This window comes from Hevea brasiliensis, chromosome 17 (genome assembly GCF_030052815.1).
Source record: "Hevea brasiliensis isolate MT/VB/25A 57/8 chromosome 17, ASM3005281v1, whole genome shotgun sequence".
Taxonomy (NCBI): Eukaryota; Viridiplantae; Streptophyta; class Magnoliopsida; order Malpighiales; family Euphorbiaceae; genus Hevea; species Hevea brasiliensis.
This window is the reverse complement of record NC_079509.1, coordinates 16,795,287-16,817,577: the sequence shown is the minus strand read 5'-3', so window position 1 is coordinate 16,817,577 and position 22,291 is coordinate 16,795,287.

Below are 22,291 nucleotides of genomic sequence, written 5' to 3'. Positions count from 1 at the left end.
TATTGACAAACTTTTGCTTTTATCATGGAGTGGTGGACAGATTGAGGGTGTCAAAGTCAGAGTCATCAGAGTCGATTCCAAAAAAGTCTTTTGGCCACTGTTGGTGAACAGGAGATGGTGGGTCCGCACTCTGAATGGCATCTCGTGACTCTGTGTCCATTGGATCCTGAGAATCTTGCCACATGGGATGGGTCCAGTCAATAGGCTCATCAGTGAGGGAACGGATGGGACCGAGTGATGTACAACTCACATGGGGAGGCACTAGACAAAAGTAACTATTGATTTCACAAAGATACTCAGCTAGTTGTCTTCTCAAGGGTCCCATGGCATCTTTGTCATCACCCTTCAAAAAGGAAGATTGATAAAGGGAAGGACAAAATGTATCCTGATCCTCCTCCACAGCATATGGTGTCCATACCCTCTGAGCCAGAACCAGAAGAAGATTCTTCTGAAGACTCGTCTGATGATAGTGAGGATGGACGAATGGATATCACAACACTGCTCATGGCTGATCCTCAGCCAACAACCTCCCAAACAGGTCCTTCACCAACTACAGATTCTACCAGTGGCACTACAGGCCTCTGAGGCCTCCTCAAGACCCCCATGTTGAAATTCCTGATGATGAACCAATTCTAGACTTTGGGCTACCAGGCGCTCCACAACAGGCCAGGCCCAGTTCAGGCCCATGGTTCACCTTGAATGATGTTCCCCCATCAAAATGGAGAGACCGTCTTGCAGAATTTAAAGCTTGGCTTGATGTCCAAATGCTCCGGGAAGGTGCTGACTCCCATGCTATACTCAGAGAATTCATCTCTAGAACTGTTGGCACACTACAAGACTGGTTTTCCTCCATTGGAGAATATCAGAAAGCTCAATTTTGCCACCTGACTCCCTTACAAGCAATCAACGCTCTTTTTGCTGAATTTCTGGGAGATGCATCCTTATACAGCAAGCAGTTAAGACAAGAGTTCTTTGATATGCGCTGCTGTTCTTTGAAAAGATCAGACATTGAGAAACACTACCAGCGCATGACTCAACGTTATTATCTGCTTAATGGTTACAATGATGTCAACCTCCGGCATACCTATATTGCCTCCCTACCAGAAGCATTGCAACCAGAACTCCATAGAAGTATTGCTGCTACCAGAAGAGCGATGAATGCTATCACCATAGGAGAAATCCATCAAATGACTCTGGCTTGTCTGGATAAAATGTGCGAACAACAGAAGCTGTTCAAAGATATCATTGACAACAGTAAAGCTTTGAAGAATGTATGCCAGAAGTCTCACCTTGCCATTAAATGCAAGGAAAAGAATTGTGAATGCAAGACAAAGAAGAAAGCACATTACAAGAAGCATCCCTCTGGGTTCAAACCCCCTTTCAAGCAGAAGAAAGGAAGAAGGTCAGTCAGATACTTTCGAAAGAAAAGAACGGGTACAAAGAAGTCTGAAAGGTGTTATATCTGTGGCAATCGAGGTCATTATGCCAAGAACTGCCCAAGAAACCCTAACAAGGCAGTTAAGCTATTACAACACATACAGCAGGCCTCTCACATCTCCCTGGAACATGATGATGTTGAATCACATTCTCTGAGCAGATGAGCTGATGAAGACACGATCTTTGCCCTTGGAGTAGACATCGGATCGTAAGAAGATTACTCATTCACTTGAAGAATCGATTCGGATCTGAAGCCCATTACCCGTCTTACGGCCCAACATATCCAATCCTCCCAATCCACCTATGGCCCGGACACTATTCCAATTCCTTTAGTCGATCCATATTCTTCCCAGTAAGTATGAACGGCCCATTAGTGTCATTGGCTTCCTGGATACCGGGGCTCACAAAAGCATGATGAACCCAGCCATCTTACCTTCAGAATACTGGGTCCCTCATGAAGAATACTTTAAGGCTGCAGATGGAAATGTTTTCAAAACTAGCCTTATCACTAAGCACCCGATTGGAATCCAGTTCTTCCCCACTTGTATCCTCTGGACTAGGGTCATCGGGTCGGATCTTCCTGACAAGGATCTATTGATAGGCTTTGACTTGTATCAACAGGCGAAGCATTTAAAGATCCTCCCTACAGGATTGAGGTATAAGAGAAGCTTTCAGCCATTTACTTCTGTCCCAAGGTTATATTCTCTGGCTGATGCCTCGCTGAGTTCCAAGAACACAAGGAGTTGCTCTTACGGTCCTGCGCTGATTCCCATGCACATTTTCATCATCACCACCCCACGTGGCGAGAATCCAGATTTCTTTGTCAGTCTTCCGTTCAAGCTTAATGAAGATATCAATCCGACAAAGGCATCACACCCGGGGATGAACCCTACAGACTTGGCTCTAGCCCAAGAAGAGTGCAAACAGCTCCTCCAGCAAGGTCTCATAGAACCCACATCTTCTCAGTGGGCCTGCCAGGCCTTTTATGTTGAAAAAAGATCTGAGCGATTAAGAGGAAAGAAGCGGCTTGTCATTGACTACAAGCCCCTCAACCACTTCCTTCAAGATGACAAATTCCCGTTACCAAAGCACGAGGCCTTATTCACTCAAGCGCATGAAGCCCATATCTTCTCAACGTTTGATCTCAAAGCGGGTTGTGGGCAATTGGGTATTACCCCCTCTGATAGGCCCAAGACTGCCTTCTGCATTCCTACGGCCCAATATCAATGGACAGGCCTTCCATTCGGCCTTAAGACGGCCCCATCGCTTTTCAAAAGGCCATGACAAGGATATTTGAGCCCATACTACAGTGCTCTTATCTACATAGACGATATCCTTCTCTTCTCCAAAGATGTTACGCCCATAGGACACTCCTCTCCACATTCCAACAAGCGGTGGATTCCTATGGAATTATGCTATCGAGAAAGAAGAGCTCAGCCCCAAATCGACATCGACTTCCTTGGAATGAAATTCAAGGATGGAAAATACCAACCGGACCTCACATTGCGGAAGAATTACGAAGTTTCTGATAAGGACTTGTGATAAAACAAATACAACGATTCCTTGGTATCATCAATTACATCGAAGTTTATCCGCATGTGGCCGCCCACACTTGCGGTATCAAAGATGCTTAAAGGATCCCCACCATGGAGGAAGAAACAGACATGTGCGATCAAAAAATTAAAAGAAGTGGCCTTAAACGCCACCACTAAAGATTCCCGAGATTGGATGCGCATCCTTCAGGTCGATGCTAGTGACACCTTTGAGTGCGATCCTCATCGAAGAAATTCAAGGAGAAAAGCATATCTGCGGACATGCTAGTGGAGAGTTCCCGAACCTCAAAAACATTATCATTCGTCTATAAAGAGATATTGTGTCAAAAATGGGATCAAGAGATTCGAATTTCATCTGATTGGCCACCACTTCACTGTGGTCATGGACAGCTCATCCTTCCCAAAGGTTCTAGACTTCAAAAACAAGTCTCTTCCTGAACCACAATTACTGAGGCTTAAGGACTGGTTCAAGTATAAATTCACGATCCGAGATATCAAAGGGAAGCACAACTTGGTTCTGACCTTCTATCGTGCCAAAAATCCTTCACCTAATCCAAGCTTCCTCTTCTCTCCCCTTGATCCTCATGGCATCATCCTCATCCTCTCCAGCTCCAATGCACAATTTCCTGGTTCCTACTCCAGACAGTTTTCCCCCTGGATGTTCACCAAACCAGCCTATCTCAAAAATGGCTAAGTTCGCAAGGGATCACCTGTTTCACTACCTAAGTGCAAGAAACACCCTAAGGGGATTACTCCCCTCCTCGACTGTCTTTATCCCTGATAACCCTTTCCTCACTGTTTGAGATCCAACTTTGTGAGAGAACTCATCCTAGAAGAACTATGGCTCCTCTGGTGCATGGTTACACTCTATTCCACAGGACTGGAATTCCCCCTCATGGCCCTGTATCAGTATGTTATGAACAATACTAACAGGACTCTCCTGTCCAGATTCCTAGAATGGTTCAAGCCCATTTCAGCATGGCGCTACAGCCTGAAGCGCATCATAGACACCCATGGAATAGAAGACAGGCCCATCGCTACTCAGCCCAACATCAGGACCTTGTTCATTTTTCATAGGCCTTTCTCTAGAAGGCCCGATGGACTTCTCTGGACCCAGAATACTGAATACGAATGGAGGACCTACGAAGGATCAATTATTGACAAAGATGCCATGGGACCCTTGAGAAGACAACTAGCTGAGTATCTTTGTAAAATTAATAGTTACTTTTGTCTAGTGCCTCCCCATGTGAGTTGTACATCACTCGGTCCCATCCGTTCCCTCACTGATGAGCCTATTGACTGGACCCATCCCATGTGGCAAGATTCTCAGGATCCAATGGACACAGAGTCACGAGATGCCATTCAGAGTGCGGACCCACCATCTCCTGTTCACCAACAGTGGCCAAAAGACTTTTTTGGAATCGACTCTGATGACTCTGACTTTGACACCCTCAATCTGTCCACCACTCCATGATAAAAGCAAAAGTTTGTCAATAATGTAATAATGTGTGTTTGTCTTTATTTATGTTGCTTTAAGAGTGTCGGTAGCCAGTTTCTAACCGGTTGCCTGTAATGTCAAGAGCCTCCTCGCCTATATAAGGAGTTGCTCTCTTCAGTTGTAAAAAGACTTAGTTTCCTTTTAATAATATCCTCTGAAGTTCTCTTCCATGGCTTTCTAAACTCTTCTCCTTCTCTCCGAAACCCTTTGAATGTGTATCATACTCTTATAATCAGAGATACGTATGCTCTACACTTGCCTCGTTAAGAGGATCCTGTGTATCAGAAATATCTTTGTTTTGACATTAAGGTGCGACGGTCCCGTTATCACATGTATAATGAACAAAAGGGCACAGCCAGAGAGTACCTATGGAGAGGGAAGAGGCATAGCATGAGTTCATTATATGTGTGGTAAGGGCTCCCGGCTTATCTTGGTATCAGAGCCTGGTTATGTTTGTATTATACATACTTCATTGGTAAGTAGGGGAGAAATCTTCAAACTCTTGTATTTCTCTTAATTTCTGTATCACTGTTTTCTGCCATCTTCTCTTATCTTGGTATCAGCATGTTGGTCTGGAATAGTTAGGTGCGACGGTCCCGTTATCACATGTATAATGAACAAAAGGGCACAGCCAGAGAGTACCTATGGAGAGGGAAGAGGCATAGCATGAGTTCATTATATGTGTGGTAAGGGCTCCCGGCTTATCTTGGTATCAGAGCCTGGTTATGTTTGTATTATACATACTTCATTGGTAAGTAGGGGAGAAATCCTTAAACTCTTGTATTTCTCTTAATTTCTGTATCACTGTTTTCTGCCATCTTCTCTTACCTTGGTATATCGGCTGGAAACCAGTAACTGCTTAACTCCTTCTTAGAAGGTAGAGCGATCTCTGGCCACAACGCCACGTACCAAACATGGCTTGTCAAACACCTAACCCTGTTACAGAAACTCATCTCCAAACCCCTTCTCCCTCGGAGATTGTTAACCTCACTTCTTCTGGTTCTGGCTCAGAGGGTATGGACACCATATGCTGTGGAGGAGGATCAGGATACATTTTGTCCTTCCCTTTATCAATCCTCCCAATCCACCTATGGCTCAGACACTATTCCAATTCCTTTAGTCCCGATCCATATTCTTCCCAGTAAGTATGAACGGCCCATTAGTGTCATTGGCTTCCTGGATACCGGGGCTCACAAAAGCATGATGAACCCAGCCATCTTCCGTTCAAGCTTAATGAAGATATCAATCCGACAAAGGCATCACACCCGGGGATGAACCCTACAGACTTGGCTCTAGCCCAAGAAGAGTGCAAACAGCTCCTCCAGCAAGGTCTCATAGAACCCACATCTTCTCAGTGGGCCTGCCAGGCCTTTTATGTTGAAAAAAGATCTGAGCGATTAAGAGGAAAGAAGCGGCTTGTCATTGACTACAAGCCCCTCAACCACTTCCTTCAAGATGACAAATTCCCGTTACCAAAGCCTGAGGCCTTGTTCACTCAACTGCATGAAGCCCATATCTTCTCAAAGTTTGATCTCAAAGCTGGTTTTTGGCAATTGGGTATTAACCCCTCTGATAGGCCCAAGGCGCATACGCATTCCTACGGCCCAATATCAATGGACAGTCCTTCCATTCGGCCTGAAGACGGCCCCATCAGTTTTCCAAAAGGCCATGACAAGGATATTTGAGCCCATACTACACAGTGCTCTTATCTACATAGACGATATCCTTCTCTTCTCCAAAGATGTTACGGCCCATAGGACACTCCTCTCCACATTCCAACAACTGGTGGATTCCTATGGAATTATGCTATCAGAAAAGAAGAGCTCACTGGCCCAAACTGACATCGACTTCCTTGGAATGAAATTCAAGGATGGAAAATACCAACCGGGACCTCACATTGCAGAAGAATTACTGAAGTTTCCTGATAAGGACTTGACAGTAAAACAAATACAACAGTTCCTTGGTATCATCAATTACATCAGGAAGTTTATCCCGCATGTGGCCGCCCACACTTGCCAGCTGTCAAAGATGCTTAAAAGGGATCCCCCACCATGGAGGGAAGAACAGACATGTGCGATCAAAAATTAAAAGAAGTGGCCTTAAACGCCACCACTAAAGATTCCAAAGATTGGATGCCGCATCCTTGATCGATGCTAGTGACACCCATCAAGTGCAGTCCTCATCGAAGAAATTCAAGGAGAAAAGCATATCTGCGGACATGCTAGTGGAGAGTTCCCAGAACCTCAAAAACATTATCATTCAGTCTATAAAGAGATATTGGCTGTCAAAAATGGGATCAAGAGATTCGAATTTCATCTGATTGGCCACCACTTCACTGTGGTCATGGACAGCTCATCCTTCCCAAAGGTTCTAGACTTCAAAAACAAGTCTCTTCCTGAACCACAATTCGAGGCTTAAGGTAGTTGCCAAGTATAAATTCACGATCCGGCATATCAAAGGAAGCACAACTTGGTTCTGACCTTCTATCGAGCCAAAAATCCTTCACCTAATCCAAGCCTCCTCTTCACTCCCTTGATCCTCATGGCATCATCCTCATCCTCTCCACATACTCGGCTCAATGCACAGTTTCCTGGTTCCTACTCCAGACAGTTTTCCCCCTGGATGTTCACCAAACCAGCCTATCTCAAAAATGGCTAAGTTCGCAAGGGATCACCTGTTTCACTACCTAAGTGCAAGAAACACCCTAAGGGGATTACTCCCCTCCTCGACTGTCTTTATCCAAGAATGCTGCTGTCCAGAATAAGACGCTACAGCGTATTGATTCCAAGATTGACCAGGTCCTCACCAGGACTCAGCATGTTGATCAAAAGATTGACTCCTTCACTGCTTTTGCCCAAAACATGTATAAAGAGCTCCAAAGCAGAATTACCCAGCTTGATAGAGATCTGAAAGCTTTGATCCAGCAATGGAGATTTGGTGTAGAATTCAATCAAAAGGAACAGGAAATAAGAAGGCTGAAGAAACAATTAGCCCAAATTGAAGCAGACTTGCACAAGCCCACAGAAGCCCCAGTCTCTTTCAGCCCATTCAGCCCTTTCACTGCCCAAACAACTCCTAACCCTTTCCTTCCTACACCTGAACCTGCTTATTCCCCTTTTGGACCTTTTAACTATTCATATGAACCACCTCCAACTTATCACCCATCTCCTTTGTTCAAACCTACTCCAACACCAGACAATCATTACATCTATCCTCAGAAAATAGATGGTCACTGCCCCTGGGATCTCCCAGGTTCTGGAGCATGCGATGAAGATTGTGATTGTCAAGACAATTACTGGGAAAATGAATATGACCATCCTCTGTCTGATAAAAATTGGAGGAAGCTCACCAAACAAACAAGAAGAGCCTCTTGCAAGCCACAACAAGTTCTCAGCAGAGACTATCCAGATAGTAGCCCATGGATTGGTATCCATGAGGAAACCAAACAGAAGAAGCCTCTTCCTATCTATGAGCTTGCCCTTGAGATCATCAGAAAGGAAGGAAAGAAACTACCCCCTCTTAAACCAGTTTCTTCTCCTCCTCCTGCACTTCCCCTAGTACAACCTTGTATGATGTTCTCACCTGCCTCCTATGAAGCAGATTTTCCTCCATTGGCACAACAGACCGACCAGCAGACCAAGATCTCCACCAGACCTTTCATTCACTCAACTAAGGTTGATAGTGAAGGTCAGACAACCCCGATCACTCAAGCTGAAGAAGTTTTAAACTGGCAAACCAAGAACACTATCCTCCAGAATTGATAATCTCGTAGAAATATCCACTTTACCTGAAGATGCTCAGGTTGGAGAATCTCTCCTTCCTCTTCTCAGTCCATACAACATCTATAGACGATCTGGATCTTTAACCAGATCTATCAGATCTCTCATTTCATCCCGAAGATCTTTGTCAAAAGAATATGTTCAGGCCTCCAGAATGGACCAATGCTCTCTCCAGAGTTCATCTGCTGAACAATATGTGACGTTAGAAATCCCTCCGCAGCTCATCCCCAAATGGAGACAAGAAGGGTTTTCTCATCTTCACTTTGGAGCTGTACGACTTATCCTCAGTCTACATGGGAGACGAGGTCTTCCAGTTACAGCTAGAGTGTCTCTCCTTGATACACGATTCTTGCAGTATGAACATGCGGTTATAGGAACCTGCCTCACCACTTTGCATGCTGGGAGCGTGGTGTTGACATTCTTCCCAAACTATAATCTCTCGCTAAGAGATCCACATCTTAGCACTGCCCTTAAAGTTCGAGTTCAACTCATCATGCTCAGGTGACCTCTTCGATGATGGCCACCTTACACCATCAAATCATCTACAGATTGCAAGATCATGCTGTAGATCTTTCACAGCCATCTGTCTCCAATGATGCTCTGCTTGTATTGGTGTCATGAAACCACCCCAACAATTGTTCAGATACCTAGGCAACTGCCTAGAAATGAGCTTGAACAGCTCATTCCAAAGGATTGGTTAACCAATTACGAAAGGCTTCATTCAACCTCTCAGCCAATCCAGATTACTGAGTCTTCTTTCAGAAGAAACCCTGGAGAGATCTGATAGATCTGGTTAAAGATCCAGATCGTCTATAGATGTTGTATGGACTGAGAAGAGGAAGGAGGGATTCTCCAACCTGAGCATCTTCAGGTAAAGTGGATATTTCTATGAGATTAGCCCAAGTGGAGCTAATCTCTGGCCTCCAGAATGGACCAATGCTCTCTCCAGAGTTCATCTGCTGAACAATATGTGACGTTAGAAATCCCTCCGCAGCTCATCCCCAAATGGAGACAAGAAGGGTTTTCTCATCTTCACTTTGGAGCTGTACGACTTATCCTCAGTCTACATGGGAGACGAGGTCTTCCAGTTACAGCTAGAGTGTCTCTCCTTGATACACGATTCTTGCAGTATGAACATGCGGTTATAGGAACCTGCCTCACCACTTTGCATGCTGGGAGTGTGGTGTTGACATTCTTCCCAAACTATAATCTCTCGCTAAGAGATCCACATCTTAGCACTGCCCTTAAAGTTCAGGTTCAACTCACTGGCGCTGCTCAGGTGACCTCTTCGATGATGGCCACCTTACACCATCAAATCATCTACAGATTGCAAGATCATGCTGTAGATCTTTCACAGCCATCTGTCTCCAATGATGCTCTGCTTGTATTGGGCGTCTGAAACCACCCCAACAATTGTTCGGATACCTAGGCAAGCGCCTAGAAATGAGCTTGACGACTCATTCAAAGGATTGGTTAACCAATTCTGAAAGTGAATGAAATTTGAAAGAAGTGGGCTTCTGTGGGCTTGTGCAAGTCTGCTTCAACTTGGGCTAATTGTTTCTTCAGCCTTCTTATTTCCTGTTCCTTTTGATTGAATTCTACACCAAATCTCCGTTGCTGGAGGATAGTGTTCTCCGAAGTGGTGAAGAAAAAGAAAGAGAAGAAGTAAGGTTAACAATCTCCGAGGGAGAAGGGGTTTGGAGATGAGTTTCTGTAACAGGGTTAGGTGTTTGACAAGCCATGTTTGGTACGTGGCGTTGTGGCGAAGATCGCTCTACCTTCTAAGAAGGAGTTAAGCGATTCTTGGTTTCCCCGATATACCAAGGTAAGAGAAGATGGCGTAAAACGTGATCTGAAATTAAGAGAAATACAAGAGTTTGAAGATTTCTCCCCTACCAATGAAGTATGTATAATACAAACAAAACACAGCTCACGATACCAAGATAAGCGGGAGCCCTTACCACACATATAATGAACTCATGCTATGCCTCTTCCCTCTCCATAGGTACTCTGTTGTGCCCTTTTGTTCATTATACATGTGATAACGGGACCGTCGCACCTTAATGTCAAAACAAAGATATTTCTGATACACAGGATCCTCTTAACGAGGCAAGTGTAGAGCATACGTATCCCTGATTATAAGAGTATGATACACATTCAAAGGTTTTCGGAGAGAAGGAGAAGAGTTTAGAAAGCCATGGAAGAGAACTTCAGAGGATATTATTAAAAGGAAACTAAGTCTTGTTACAATCAAGAGAGCAACTCCTTATATAGGCGAGGAGGCTCTTGACATTACAGAACCGGTTAGAAAGCGCTCTGACACTCTTAAAGCAACATAAATAAAGACAAACACACATTATTACATTATTGACAAACTTTTGCTTTTATCATGGAGTGGTGGGCCAGTTGAGGGTGTCAAAGTCGAGTCATCGAGTCGATTCCAAAAAGTCTTTTGGCCCTTTGTTGGTGAGCAGGAGATGGTGGGTCCGCACTCTGAATGGCATCTCGTGACTCTGTGTCCATTGGATCACGAGAATCTTGCCACATGGGATGGGTCCAGTCAATAGGCTCATCGGTGAGAGCGGATGGGACCGAGTGATGTACAACTCACATGGGGAGGCACTAGACAAAAGTAACTATTGATTTCACAAAGATACTCGGCTAGTTGTCTTCTCAAGGGTCCCATGGCATCTTTGTCAATAATTGATCCTTCGTAGGTCCTCCATTCGTATTCGATGCAGGTCGGAGGAGTCCATCGGGCCTTCTAGAAAGACACGTGAAAGATGAACAAGGTCTGATGTTGAAATTTGAGTAGCGATGGGCTGTCTTCTATTCCATGGGTGTCTATGATGCGCTTGGTGTAGCGCCATCTTGAAATGGGCTTGAACCATTCTAGAAATGCAGACGGGAGAGTCACATTAGTATTGTTCATAACATGCGTCTGAGGGCCATGAGAAATTCAGTCTGTGGAATAGAGTGTAACCATGCACGGAGGAGCCATAGTTCTTCTAGGATGAGTTCTCTGCGGGTTGGATCTTTGAAACAGTGAGAAAGGGTTATCGGGGATAAAGGCGATCGGAGGAGTAATCCCTTAGGGTGTTTCTTGCACTCGGGTAGTGAAACAGATGATCCCTTGCGAACTTAGCCATTTTGAGATAGGGTGGTTTGGTGAACATCCAGGGAAAAGCATGCAGGTGGGAACCAGGAAGCGTGCATTGGAGTGGTATGTGGAGAGGATGAGGATGATGCCATGAGGATCAAGGGGAGTGAAGAGGAGGCTTGGATTAGGTGAAGGATTTTTGGCCTGGATAGAAGGTCAGGAACCAAGTTGTGCTTCCCTTTGATATGCTGGACTGTGAATTTATACTTGGCGAACCAGTCCTTAAGCCTCAGTAATTGTGGTTCAGGAAGAGACTTGTTTTGAAGTCTAGAACCTTTGGGAAGGATGAGCTGTCCATGACCATAGTGAAGTGGTGGCCAATCAGATGAAATTCGAATCTCTTGATCCCATTTTTGACACCAATATCTCTTTATAGATGAATGATAATGTTTTGAGGTTAGGAACTCTCCACTAGCATGTCATGAGATATGCTTTTCTCCTTGAATTTCTTCGATGAGGGCGCACCCGATGGGTGTCACTAGCATCGATCTGAAGGATCGGCATCCAATCTTTGGGAATCTTGAGTGGTGGCGGGTTTTACTCCACTTCTTTTAATTTTTATTTGCACATGTCATTCTTCCCTCCATGGTGGGGATCCCTTTTAAGCATCTTTGGCCTGGCAAGTGTGGCGGCCACATGCGGGATAAACTTCCTAATGTAATTGATGATACCAAAGGCTGTTGTATTTGTTTCTTGTCAAGTCCTTATCGAAACTTGTAATTCTTACGCAATGTGAGGTCCGGTTGGTATTTTCCATCCTTGAATTTCATTCCAAGGAAGTCGATGTCGATTTGGGCGATGAGCTCTTCTTTTACGATAGCATAATTCCATAGGAATCCACCGATTGTTGGAATGTGGAGAGGAGTGTCCTATGGGCGTAACATCTTTGGAGAAGAGAAGGATATCGTCTATGTAGATAAGAACCTTTGTGTAGTATGGGCTCAAATATCCTTGTCATGGCCTTTTGGAAAGCGATGGGGCCGTCTTAAGGCGAATGGAAGGATGTCCATTGATATTGGGCGTAGGAATGCGAAATGCGATCTTGGGCCTATCGGAGGGGTTAATACCCAATTGCCAAAAACGACTTTGAGATCAAACTTTGAGAAGATATGGGCTTCATGCGGTTGAGTGAATAAGGCCTCGGGCTTTGGTAACAGAATTTGTCATCTTGAAGGAAGTGGTTGAGGGCTTGTAGTCAATGAAAAGCAGTTTCTTTCCTCTAAAACGCTCAGATCTTTTTAATACATAAAAGGCACAGCGGGCCTTTGAGAAGATGTGGGTTCTATGAGACCTTCTTTGGAGGAGCTGTTTGCACTCTTCTTGGGCTAGAGCCAAGTGCAGGGGTTCATCCCGGGTGTGATGCCTTTGTCGGATTGATATCTTCATTAAGCTTGAGCGGAAGGCGACAAAGAAATCCGGATTACGCCACGGGGTGGCGATGATGAAAATGTGCATGGGAATCGGCCACGGGACCGTAGAAGCGACTCCTTGTGTTCTTGGAACTCAGCTGAGGCATCAGCCAGAGAATATAACCTTGGGACAGAAGTAAATGGCTGAAAGCTTCTCTTATACCTCAATCCTGTAGGGAGGATCTTTAAATGCTTCGCCTGTTGATACAAGTCAAAGCCTATCAATAGATCCTTGTCGGGAAGATCAGGCAGATGACCCTAGTCCGGAGGATACAAGTGGGAAGAAGCTGGATTCCAATCGGGTGCTTAGTGATAAGGCTAGTTTTGAAAACATTTCCATCTGCACCTTAAAGTATTCTTCATGAGGACCCGATGATTACGAAGGTAAGATGGTGGGTTCATCATGCTTTTGTGAGCCGGTATCCGTGAAGCCAATGACACTAATGGGCGTTCATACTTCTTGGGAAGAATATGGATCGGGACTAAAGGAATTGGAATAGTGTCCGGGCCATAGGTGGATTGGGAGGATTGGATATGTTGGGCGGGTAAGGCGGGTAATGGGCTTGATACGAACTGGATTCTTACGAAGTGAATGAGTAATCTTCTTACGATCCGATGTCTACTCCAAGGGCAAAGAGCGTGTCTTCATCGAGCTCATCTGTTGAGAACGAGGATTCAACATCATCATGTTCGAGGAGATGTGAGAAGCTGCTTTGTATGTGTTGTAATAAGCTTAAGCGCCTTGTTAGGGTTTCTTGGGCAGTTCTTGGCATAATGACCTCGATTGCCAAAGATATAACACCTTACAGACTTCTTTGTACCATATCTTTTCTTTCGAAAGTATCTGACTGACCTTCTTCCTTTCTTATTCTTGAAAGGGGTTTGAACCAGAGGATGCTTCTTGTAATGTGCTTTCTTCTATGTATTTAATTAAAAATTATTCTCCTAGCATTTAATGTAAATGTGAGACTTATGGAATACATTCTTCAAAGCTTTACTGTTGTCAATGATATCTTTGAACACATTTGTTCGCACATTTTATCGGACAAGCGAGTCATTTGATGGATTTCTCCTATGGTGATAGCATTCATCGCTCTTACGGTAGCGACAATACTTCTATGGAGTTAGTTGCAATGCTTACGGTAGGGAGGAAATATAGGTATGACGGAGGTTGACATCATTGTAACCATTAAGCAGATAATAACGTTGAGTCATTCTATGATAGTGTTTCTCAATGTCCGATCTTTTCAAAGGACAGGCGCATATCAAAGAACTCTTGTCTTAGCGCTGGCTTTGTATAAGGATGCATCTCCGGAAATTCAGCAAAAGAGCGTTGATTGCTTGTAAGAAGTCGGTGGCAAAATTGAGCTGTCTGATATTCTCCAATGGAGGAAAACCAGTCTTGTAATGTGCCAACAGTTCGAGAGATGAATTCTCTGAGTATAGCATGGGAGTCAGCACCTTCCCGGAGCATTTGGACATCAAGCCAAGCTTTAAATTCTGCAAGGCGATCTCTCCATCTTGATGGGGGAACATCATCTAAGGTGAACCATGGGCCTGAACTGGGCACGGCTTTGTTGTGGGCGCCTGGTATCCCAAAGTCTAGAATTGGTTCATCATCGGGAATTTCAACATGGGGTCTTGAGGAGGCCTGTAGGGCCTGTAGTGCCACTGGTAGAATCTGTAGTTGGTGAAGGACCTGTTTGGGAGGTTGTTGGCTGAGGATCAGCCATGAGCAGTGTTGTGATATCCATTCGTCCATCCTCACTATCATCAGACGAGTCTTCAGAAGAATCTTCTTCTGGTTCTGGCTCAGAGGGTATGGACACCATATGCTGTGGAGGAGGATCAGGATACATTTTGTCCTTCCCTTTATCAATCTTCCTTTTTGAAGGATGGGATTCTTCTGAGGAAGATGGACTCTTTTGCTCATACCTGGCAGGTGTTGGAGTAGGTTTGAACAAAGGAGATGGGTGATAAGTTGGAGGTGGTTCATATGAATAGTTAAAAGGTCCAAAAGGGGAATAAGCAGGTTCAGGTGTAGGAAGGAAAGGGTTAGGAGTTGTTTGGGCAGTGAAAGGGTGAATGATTTGAAAGAAGAGGCAGGGCTTACGTGGGCTTGTGCAAGTCTGCTTCAACTTGGGCTAATTGTTTCTTCAGCCTTCTTATTTCCTGTTCCTTTGATAGTGAAGGTCAGACAACCCCGATCACTCAAGCTGAAGAAGTTTTAAACTGGCAAACCAAGAATGCTGCTGTCCAGAATAAGACGCTACAGCGTATTGATTCCAAGATTGACCAGGTCCTCACCAGGACTCAGCATGTTGATCAAAAGATTGACTCCTTCACTGCTTTTGCCCAAAACATGTATAAGGATCTCCAAAGCAGAATTACCCAGCTTGATAGAGATTTGAAGGCTTTGATCCAGCAACGGAGATTTGGTGTAGAATTCAATCAAAAGGAACAGGAAATAAGAAGGTGAAGAAACAATTAGCCCAAGTTGAAGCAGACTTGCACAAGCCCTGAAGCCCAGTCTCTTTTTCAGCCCATTGACCCTTTCATTGTCCAAACAACTCCTAACCCTTTCCTTCCTACACAGACACCTTATTCCCCTTTTGGACCTTTTAACTATTCATATGAACCACCTCCAACATATCACCCATCTCCTTTGTTCAAACCTACTCCAACACACCGGTATGAGCAAAAGAGTCCATCTTCCTCAGAAGAATCCCATCCTCCAAAAAGGAAGATTGATAAAGGGAAGGACAAAATGTATCCTGATCCTCCTCCACAACATATGGTGTCTATACCCTCTGAGCCAGAACCAGAAGAAGATTCTTCTGAAGACTCGTCTGATGATAGTGAGGCGGACAAATGGATATCACGACCTTTGCTCATGGTGATCCTCGACCAGACCTCCCAAGCAGTCCTTCACCAACTACAGATTCTACGGTGGCACTACAGGCCCTACAGGCCTCCTCAAGACCCCATGTTGAAATTCGATGATGAACCAATTCTAGACTTTGGGCTACAGGCGCTCCACAGCAGGCGGGCCGATTCGGGCCCATGGTTCACCTTGGATGATGTTCCCCATCAAGATGGAGAGACCGTCTTGCAGAATTTAAAGCTTGGCTTGATGTCCAAATGCTCGGGAAGGTCTTCGACTCCCATGCTATACTCAGAGAATTCATCTCTCGAACAGTTGGCACACTACAAGACTGGTTTTCCTCCATTGGAGAATATCAGAGAGCTCAATTTTGCCACCTGACTCCCTTACAAGCAATCAACGCTCTCTTTGCTGAGTTTCTGGGAGATGCATCCTTATCTGACAGCGATTAAGACAAGAGTTCTTTGATATGCTTCTTTGTTCTTTGAAAAGATCGGACATTGAGAAACACTACCAGCGCATGACTCAACGTTATTATCTGCTTAATGGTTACAATGATGTCAACCTCCGGCATACCTCTATTGCCTCCCTGCCAGAAGCATTGCAACCAGAACTCCATAGAAGTATTCTGCTACGGAAGAGCGATGAATGCTATCACCATAGGAGAAATCCATCAAATGACTCTGGCTTGCCTGGATAAAATGTGCGAACAACAGAAGCTGTTCAAAGATATCATTGACAACAGCAGAGCTTTAAAGAATATATGCCAGAAGTCTCACCTTGCCATTAAATGCAAGGAAAAGAATTGTGAATGCAAGACAAAGAAGAAAGCACATTACAAGAAGCATCCATCTGGGTTCAAACCCCCTTTCAAGCAGAAGAAAGGAAGAAGGTCAGTCAGATACTTTCGAAAGAAAAGAATGGGTACAAAGAAGTCCGAAAGGTGTTATATACGTGGCAATCGAGGTCATTATGCCAAGAAGCGCCCAGAAACCCTAACAAGGCGATTAAGCTATTACAACACATCTGACGAGCTTCTCACATCTCCTGGAACATGATGATGTTGAATCTGTTCTCTGAGCAGGATGAGCTGATGAAGACACGATCTTTGCCCTTGGAGTAGACAACTGGATCGTAAGAAGATTACTCATTCACCTCGGAAGAATCCGATTCGAATCTGAAGCCCATTACCCGTCTTACCGCCCAACATATCCAATCCTCCCAATCCACCTATGGCGGACACTATTCCAATTCCTTTAGTCCGATCCATATTCTTCCCGATAAGTATGAACGGCCCATTAGTGTCATTGGCTTCACGGATCTGGGGCTCACAAAAGCATGATGAACCCAGCCATCTTACCTTCAGAATACTGGTCCCTCATGAAGAATACTTTAAGGCTGCAGATGGAAATGTTTTCAAAACTAGCCTTATCACTAAGCACCCAATTGGAATCCAGTTCTTCCCCACTTGTATCCTCTGGACTAGGGTCATCGGGTCGGATCTTCCTGACAAGGATCTATTGATAGGCTTTGACTTGTATCAACAGGCGAAGCATTTAAAGATCCTCCCTACAGGATTGAGGTATAAGAGAAGCTTTCAGCCATTTACTTCTGTCCCAAGGTTATATTCTCTGGCTGATGCCTCAGCTGAGTTCCAAGAACACAAGGAGCTGCTCTTACGGTCCTGTGCTGATTCCCATGCACATTTTCATCATCGCCACCCCCTGTGGCAGAATCCGGATTTCTTTGTCAGTCTTCCGTTCAAGCTTAATGAAGATATCAATCCGACAAAGGCATCACACCCGGGGATGAACCCTACAGACTTGGCTCTAGCCCAAGAAGAGTGCAAACAGCTCCTCCAGCAAGGTCTCATAGAACCCACATCTTCTCAGTGGGCCTGCCAGGCCTTTTATGTTGAAAAAAGATCTGAGCGATTAAGAGGAAAGAAAGCGGCTTGTCATTGACTACAAGCCCTCAACCACTTCCTTCAAGATGACAAATTCCGTTACCAAAGCACGAGGCCTTATTCACTCAAGCATGAAGCCCATATCTTCTCAAAGTTTGATCTCAAAGCTGGTTTTTGGCAATTGGGTATTAACCCCTCGATAGGCCCAAGGCGCATACGCATTCCCTACGGCCCAATATCAATGGGCCATCCTTCCATTCGGCTGAAGACGGCCCCATCGCTTTTCAAAGGCCATGACAAGGATATTTGAGCCCATACTACACGGTGCTCTTATCTACATAGACGATATCCTTCTCTTCTCCAAAGATGTTACGCCCATAGGACACTCCTCTCCACATTCCAACAAGCGGTGGATTCCTATGGAATTATGCTATCGAAAAGAAGAGCTCAGCGCCCAATCGACATCGACTTCCTTGGAATGAAATTCAAGGATGGAAAATACCAACCGACCTCACATTGCGTAAGAATTCTTGAAGTTTCGATAAGGACTTGTGATAAAACAAATACAACGATTCCTTGGTATCATCAATTACATCGAAGTTTATCCCCATGTGGCCGCCCACACTTGCCGGTATCAAAGATGCTTAAAGGATCCCCACCATGGAGGAAGAACAGACATGTGCGATCAAAATTAAAAGAAGTGGCCTTAAACCGCCACCACTAAAGATTCCCGGATTGGATGCGCATCCTTGATCGATGCTAGTGACACCCAAAAGTGCGATCCTCATCGAAGAAATTCAAGGAGAAAAGCATATCTGCGGACATGCTAGTGGAGAGTTCCCGAACCTCAAAAACATTATCATTCGTCTATAAAGAGATATTGGTGTCAAAAATGGGATCAAGAGATTCGAATTTCATCGATTGGCCACCACTTCACTTGTGGTCATGGGCGACTCATCCTTCCCAAAGGTTCTAGACTTAAAAACAAGTCTCTTCACGAACCACAATTACTGAGGCTTAAGGACTGGTTCGCCAAGTATAAATTCACAGTCCAGCATATCAAAGGGAAGCACAACTTGGTTCCTGACCTTCTATCCAGGCCAAAAATCCTTCACCTAATCCAAGCCTCCTCTTCACTCCCCTTGATCCTCATGGCATCATCCTCATCCTCTCCACATAGTCCAGCTCCAATGCACAGTTTCCTGGTTCCTACTCCAGACAGTTTTCCCCCTGGATGTTCACCAAACCAGCCTATCTCAAAAATGGCTAAGTTCGCAAGGGATCACCTGTTTCACTACCTAAGTGCAAGAAACACCCTAAGGGGATTACTCCCCTCCTCGACTGTCTTTATCCCTGATAACCCTTTCCTCACCTGTTTCAGTATCCAACCTGGCAGAGAACTCATCCTAGAAGAACTATGGCTCCTCTGGTGCATGGTTACACTCTATTCCACAGGACTGGAATTCCCCCTCATGGCCCTGTATCAGTATGTTATGAACAATACTAACAGGACTCTCCTGTCCAGATTTCTAGAATGGTTCAAGCCCATTTCAGCATGGCGCTACAGCCTGAAGCGCATCATAGACACCCATGGAATAGAAGACAGGCCCATCGCTACTCAGCCCAACATCAGGACCTTGTTCATCTTTCACAGGCCTTTCTCTAGAAGGCCCGATGGACTCCTCTGGACCCGCATCACGAATACGAATGGAGGACCTACGAAGGATCAATTATTGACAAAGATGCCATGGGACCCTTGAGAAGACAACTAGCTGAGTATCTTTGTGAAATCAATAGTTACTTTTGTCTAGTGCCTCCCCATGTGAGTTGTACATCACTCGGTCCCATCCGTTCCCTCACTGATGAGCCTATTGACTGGACCCATCCCATGTGGCAAGATTCTCAGGATCCAATGGACACAGAGTCACGAGATGCCATTCAGAGTGCGGACCCACCATCTCCTGTTCACCAACAGTGGCCAAAAGACTTTTTTGGAATCGACTCTGATGACTCTGACTTTGACACCCTCAATCTGTCCACCACTCCATGATAAAAGCAAAAGTTTGTCAATAATGTAATAATGTGTGTTTGTCTTTATTTATGTTGCTTTAAGAGTGTCGGTAGCCAGTTTCTAACCGGTTGCCTGTAATGTCAAGAGCCTCCTCGCCTATATAAGGAGTTGCTCTCTTCAGTTGTAACAAGACTTAGTTTCCTTTTAATAATATCCTCTGAAGTTCTCTTCCATGGCTTTCTAAACTCTTCTCCTTCTCTCCGAAAACCTTTGAATGTGTATCATACTCTTATAATCAGGGATACGTATGCTCTACACTTGCCTCGTTAAGAGGATCCTGTGTATCAGAAATATCTTTGTTTTGACATTAAGGTGCGACGGTCCCGTTATCACATGTATAATGAACAAAAGGGCACAGCCAGAGAGTACCTATGGAGAGGGAAGAGGCATAGCATGAGTTCATTATATGTGTGGTAAGGGCTCCCGGCTTATCTTGGTAAGATAAGCCGGGAGCCCTTACCACACATATAATGAACTCATGCTATGCCTCTTCCCTACTTACCAATGAAGTATGTATAATACAAACATAACCAGGCTCTGATACCAAGATAAGCCGGGAGCCCTTACCACACATATAATGAACTCATGCTATGCCTCTTCCCTCTCCATAGGTACTCTCTGGCTGTGCCCTTTTGTTCATTATACATGTGATAACGGGACCGTCGCACCTTAATGTCAATTGTTCAGATACCTAGGCAATTGTTATGAACAATTGTTCAGATACCTAGGCAACTGCCTAGAAATGAGCTTGAACAGCTCATTCCAAAGGATTGGTTAACCAATTACAAGAAGCATCCCTCTGGGTTCAAACCCCCTTTCAAGCAGAAGAAAGGAAGAAGGTCAGTCAGATACTTTCGAAAGAAAAGAACGGGTACAAAGAAGTCTGAAAGGTGTTATATCTGTGGCAATCGAGGTCATTATGCCAAGAACTGCCCAAGAAACCCTAACAAGGCAGTTAAGCTATTACAACATCTATAGACGATCTGGATCTTTAACCAGATCTATCAGATCTCTCATTTCATCCCGAAGATCTTTGTCAAAAGAATATGTTCAGGCCTCCAGAATGGACCAATGCTCTCTCCAGAGTTCATCTGCTGAACAATATGTGACGTTAGAAATCCCTCCGCAGCTCATCCCCAAATGCAAGACAAAGAAGAAAGCACATTACAAGAAACACCCTAAGGGGATTACTCCCCTCCTCGACTGTCTTTATCCCTGATAACCCTTTCCTCACCTGTTTCAGTATCCAACCTGACAAAGAAATCCGGATTCTGCCACAGGGGGTGGCGATGATGAAAATGTGCATGGGAATCAGCACAGGACCGCAAGAGCAGCTCCTTGTGTTCTTGGAACTCAGCTGAGGCATCAGCCAGAGAATATAACCTTGGGACAGAAGTAAATGGCTGAAAGCTTCTCTTATACCTCAATCCTGTAGGGAGGATCTTTAAATGCTTCGCCTGTTGATACAAGTCAAAGCCTATCAATAGATCCTTGTCAGGAAGATCCGACCCGATGACCCTAGTCCAAAGGATACAAGTGGGGAAGAACTGGATTCCAATTGGGTGCTTAGTGATAAGGCTAGTTTTGAAAACATTTCCATCTGCAGCCTTAAAGTATTCTTCATGAGGGACCCAGTATTCTGAACTGGATTCTTCTGAGGTGAATGAGTAATCTTCTTCTGATCCAGTGTCTACTCCAAGGGCAAAGACTGTGTCTTCATCGCATGCTCCAGAACCTGGGAGATCCCAGGGGCAGTGACCATCTATTTTCTGAGGATAGATGTAATGATTGTCTGGTGTTACTGCTCCAATGGGATAGTAGTCTTGCTCCTTTTCTAATGGCTGGACCATCATGAGTGGAATACGACAAAGAGCACCGTAGAATGTCGAGGAGGTTGAAACGTGGTCTGTACCGTTCCATCAGGGTTTCTCCTGAAAGAAGACTCAGTGATCTGGATTGGCTGAGAGGTTGAAAGAGACTGGAGCTTCTGTGGGCTTATGCAAGTCTGCTTCAACTTGGGCTAATTGTTTCTTCAGCCTTCTTATTTCCTGTTCCTTTTGATTGAATTCTACACCAAATCTCCGTTGCTGGATCAAAGCCTTCAAATCTCTATCAAGCTGGGTAATTCTGCTTTGGAGATCCTTATACATGTTTTGGGCAAAAGCAGTGAAGGAGTCAATCTTTTGATCAACATGCTGAGTCCTGGTGAGGACCTGGTCAATCTTGGAATCAATACGCTGTAGCGTCTTATTCTGGACAGCAGCATTCTTGGTTTGCCAGTTTAAAACTTCTTCAGCTTGAGTGATCGGGGTTGTCTGACCTTCACTATCAACCTTAGTTGAGTGAATGAAAGGTCTGGTGGAGATCTTGGTCTGCTGGTCGGTCTGTTGTGCTAATGGAGGAAAATCTGCTTCATAGGAGGCAGGTGAAAACATCATACAAGGTTGTACTAGGGGAAGTGCAGGAGGAGGAGAAGAAACTGGTTTAAGAGGGGGTAGTTTCTTTCCTTCCTTTCTGATGATCTCAAGGGCAAGCTCATAGATAGGAAGAGGCTTCTTCTGTTTGGTTTCCTCATGGATACCAATCCATGGGCT